The following is a 4,740-nucleotide window of genomic DNA, read 5'->3' on the forward strand; positions in this document are numbered from 1 at the left end:
TCTAACTTCTTACTCAAATTATCCACTTGAGCCGCCAATGAAGTTATCGTGCATCTATCTCATGGAGACCGGCCACCTTTTTCTTCTCCCTAGCATTCCATTAGTAGCTGTTCAACCCCATTTCTTCAATTAACTTCTTACTCAAATTTTCCAATTGAGCAGCCAATGAAGTTACTGCACCTATCTCATGGAGACCGCCCACATTTTTCTTCTCCCTAGCATTCCATTAGTAGTCGCTTTGACCCCTATTTCTTCAATTAACTGACGGGCCTCATCGGGGGTCTTGCTACCTAAGGTACCACCTACTACCACATCCAAGAGTTACCTTGTACTCGGGTTCAAACCGTCAAAGGTCTGAACAATCATCCACTCTGGAAATCCGTGTTGTGGGCACTTTCTCAGGAGCTCCTTGAACCTTTCCCATGTATCAAATAGAGACTCCAATTCTAATTGAAGAAAGGATGAGATCTCATTCCTAAGCTTCGAGGATTTTCCGTTAGGAAAATAACTGGCAAGAAAAGCTTCTACCATCTCCTCCCATGTGGTAATTGATGCTCTAGGTAATAAGTGTAGCCACTGCTTCGCTCTCCCCTTTAGGGAAAATGGGAAGGCTCGCAACTTGAGGGCATCATCCGTCACCCCCTTTATCTTCAGCATATCACACACCTCAAGAAAACTCTCTATATGACTTTTTGGATCCTCATCGGCGAAACCATTGAACTGTGCGGATTGCTGTAACATGTGGATAAATGCCAGCTTCAGCTCGAAGTTCTGAGCTGTAATCGGGGGACGCACAATACTCGATTGTGTCCCCAACACTGAAGGTCTGGCATAATCGGATAATGTCCGCTGTTGCTCATTCTGTTCTGCCATGTTTTTAGATTCTTCCACTTCCAAATCAGCTAGATTAGACTGTTCATGTAAAGGTTCTTTCCCTTTTCTTCTAAGTGTACGTTCAAGCCAGGGATCTCTTTCAATCAATATTGACGGGTTCCCTCGGGTCATATCCTAGAGCTGTACCCAAAAAGAAAGAAAAAGAAATCAGAACAAATGAAAGAATAAGAAGATATGAAATAGAATGTACGGTGAAATAGCTAAGAAAACAAAGTGCAAAGTATCTCTAAATGCCTACTCCCCCGCAATGGCGCCAAAAACTTGATATGGGCCCCTTGTGTATATCCCGCAAGTGCACGGGTTTGTCGAAGTAATAATCCAGGATGAGCGAGTATCGTATCCACAGGGAGTAGGGAATAAAAAACATTTAATTCGCTTCTTAGCTATGTGAAAGATGAATAGTGATATGTGTGATAATGATTCAATTCTTAGAAGTAAAACAACAAGTAAGAGAGCACAAGTAAAGGAGAAGGTAAGGCAATCGATAAAGATGGGGTAGCCGGATATTGCTCCGCCTAGGACAATCATTTCAAGTGCAAGAACCCTTTATTATGTTTCCTAATCAATGCAAGTGAGTCATGGAAATTCTTAATTACATAGTCCCAAATCTAAGGTCAACTATGCCTAACCCTATACATGTCCTGGAGGAGAGATTGAATAACCTCTCAAACTCGCACTCACATAGAATTACAATAAGTTCTAGGGATTCCAAGTGATAAATCTCTTCCTAATTGTAGACCTAACCCTTTGGTCCAGGTGGAAGATCTATAACCACAATTAAGCCCTAGATACTAAGATCATTTCTACGCTTCACTCATGTTGCACCCAGCAACTAAGCCCCTACTGAAGGTCATCCCTTAGACCATTCACTCTATTATGGCCGCGAAGAACTCGAGGAATGGAGGTAGAATCTAACACATCGGAGGGAAAGGGGATGCTCCCTGCATCCTCTCGACTCACCCTCTTAACCCTTTTTCAATCGAGCTTTTGTCTAACACTTGTGGTGTGTCACTCACTCACAAGGTTACCAACAAGAACTCTCAACCCTAGTGTCACTCTAGGGGAGTATTCACACAATCAAGCATTCAAGGTTGGAACTCACAATAAACATCAATTAATTAAAAGCATAATAAAGAGATTCAAAGAAATGAATACATTCTAGGGTTCATAAATACCCAAGTACCCACTAGGGGTTTAACCCTCCATGGAGCTATGTACAATCAAAGAAATAGAATTTAAAAGCAATGAATCCATAATAAACTCCCCTCGATAGTCATGTCGATGGTCTTGTGGAAAGTCCTCTACTCGTCAGTCCAAAGATCCCTTGTCCACGATAGGGATACGCCTCGATGGAAGCTCCCCTACCAACCTTCTTCCAAATAGATGACGATGTCGGAGCCGTAGAACCCCTCCAAAACCCTAGCTAATACCTTTCAAAACCCTAGCCGAAACCCTCTCTCAAGTTGGGGAAAAGATCGAGAAAAGAATCTTGAAATCGGGGGCTGAATCAGTCTTAAATAGGGCTGGAATCGGGGATCCACATGTCCCTATGGATGCCCCCGTGGATTTTTCACACGGGCGTGCGGAATTTCCACATGCCTGTCTGGATTCCCTGTTCTGCAGTTTTCTCGAACGGTTGTGAACAGTGCTGCTACAATACTTTGCCACAGTGTTGCTACAGTGCTCTGCTACACAATCTGGCCTGAAATACTTCCTGAAGCCATACTTCCATCGAGGTAACGCAAACGGGCACATGTTCACGTTGTAGATCTCTTTGCTTCTTCAATGATGGAAAAGTTGGTGGAGATCTTGTTCTATATGCATAAGTCGGAATGCTTGAGTATGACTGCCCTTGTGCCCCTCCTAATGGTTGTGCTAACTCAAATACGAGGAGGTTGGCACACTCTAGCATCTCACACCAGACCTATGTCTTCGCGTTTGAACCTTAGCAAGATTTCCTCCAAAATCGGTGCATTATGATCCACATTGGCGTCTTTCCTTCATAATCGGCCTCGCAATCCGACCTGCATAAAAGTAACATAAAAACACACATATTAGTGTAAAAACCCGAGAAAGGTAATGCTTAACATAAGAAAAAAATACTTCGCATTCATATAGCACAAGCACTTATCAGTGCCCCATTTCTATCGGTTGCATCTCCTTATATATTATTACATCTCTTTCTTCTTTTCTTTATTTCATTACAACAAAAATGAGAGGTAAGGCAATCGATAGAAATGGGGTACTCGGATATTGCTTCACCTAGGACAATTACTTCAAGTGCAACCCAACTATTAAGTCTCCTAATTGATTCTTAATGAGTCATGGAAATCCTTAAACACATGGTCCCAAATCTAACGTCAACCGTGACTAACTCTACACTATGTCCCGGTGGAGAAATCGATCAATCTCAACACCTCACACTATGTAGAGTTGCAAGAAGCTCTAGGGATTTCACGTGATAAACCTTATTCCTATATATAGATCTAACACTTTGGTCCAGGCGAAAGACCGCTAGTAATAATTAAGCCCTAGGTGCTAGAGTCACTTCAACGCTTCACTCTATTGCCTTTGCAACTAAGCCCCAGTGCAAGGTCATCCCTTAGCCCATTCACTATACTATGACCGCAAAGAACTCTTGGAACATGAAGGTAGAATAAATCACATCGGAGGGGAAAGGGGATGCTCTACTAACACTCGACTCACCCTCTCGACCATCTCTAATTATGCAATGTCTAATCCTCATGGTGTGTCACTCACTCACAAGAAAACAAAATAGAAGATTAATGAAACAAATACATCCTAGGGTTCACAAATCCAAGTACCCACTAGGGGTTTAGCTCTCCATTGAGCTAGTTACAATCGACAATGAAATCAAATGTAAAACAAGTAATCCATAGAAAACCCCCCTCGGTGTTCATGTCGATCATCTTGTGGAGTAGCCTAGTCTTCTCCAAAGGTTCCCTTGTCCGGCCTTGGGCACACCTCGCCAGATTTCTACCGATGAAAGCTCCCCAATAACCTTCTTCCAAGCGAATCACGGTTTCAAATCTTTCGAACCACTCTAAAAACTTGCCAAAAGCCTCTCCAAACCCTAGCCGATTGCCTCCCAAACGATGGAGAAAAGTGTAAGAAAAGAAGGGAAAAAGATTGCAAAAATTGGGCTGAATCGCGACTTAAATAGGGTTGGAATCTGGAATCCACACACCCTGTGGATTTTTTCCACGGCCTTAAAATAGGTCGGGTTCCAGATGCAGGAATGTGTCCCAACCTCCTCGTACTCAATTTAGCACAACTATTTGGAGGTGGACAACGACAGTCACATTCAAGCATTCTGACTTGTGCATATAGAACAAGATCTCCACCAATATGTCTTTTATTAAAGAAGCAAGGTGATCCACGACATAAATGTGTGTTCGTTTGTGTTACCTCAATGAAAGCATAGATTCGGGAGTATTTCAGACCGGTTGATAAGTGCTTGTGCGATATGAATGCGAAGCGTTCATTCCTTATGTTGAGCATTACATTTCTCAGGTATTTACACTAATATGTGTGTTTTTATGTTACTTTCATGCAGGTAGGGTTGTGAGGCCGATTATGAAGGAAAGAAGCCAATGTGGATCACAATGCACCGATTTTGGAGGAAATCTTGCTAAGGTTCAAACGCGAAGACATAGGTCGGGTGTGAGATGCTAGAGTGTGTGCCAACCTCCTCGTATTCTAATTGGCACCTCCATTTGGAGGGGCACAAGGGCAGTCGCACTAGAGTATTCCAACGTATGCACATAGAACAAGAGCTCCACCAACTTGTCTATCATTGAAGAAGCAAGTGAACCAAGACGTGAA

At 42.7% G+C, this 4,740-nt stretch overlaps 1 non-coding gene across 1 annotated transcript; it reads left to right on the top strand.

Moving 5' to 3' along the window:
- Window positions 1-376: 376 nt before the first annotated feature.
- LOC120266243 lies at window positions 377-483 on the top strand. Its single transcript, XR_005538085.1, has one exon. It is a non-coding gene; the product is annotated as a small nucleolar RNA R71 (small nucleolar RNA).
- The last annotated feature ends 4,257 nt before the right edge of the window (window positions 484-4,740 follow it).

This window comes from Dioscorea cayenensis, chromosome 7, assembly GCF_009730915.1.
Source record: "Dioscorea cayenensis subsp. rotundata cultivar TDr96_F1 chromosome 7, TDr96_F1_v2_PseudoChromosome.rev07_lg8_w22 25.fasta, whole genome shotgun sequence".
In the NCBI taxonomy this organism is placed as follows: Eukaryota; Viridiplantae; Streptophyta; class Magnoliopsida; order Dioscoreales; family Dioscoreaceae; genus Dioscorea; species Dioscorea cayenensis.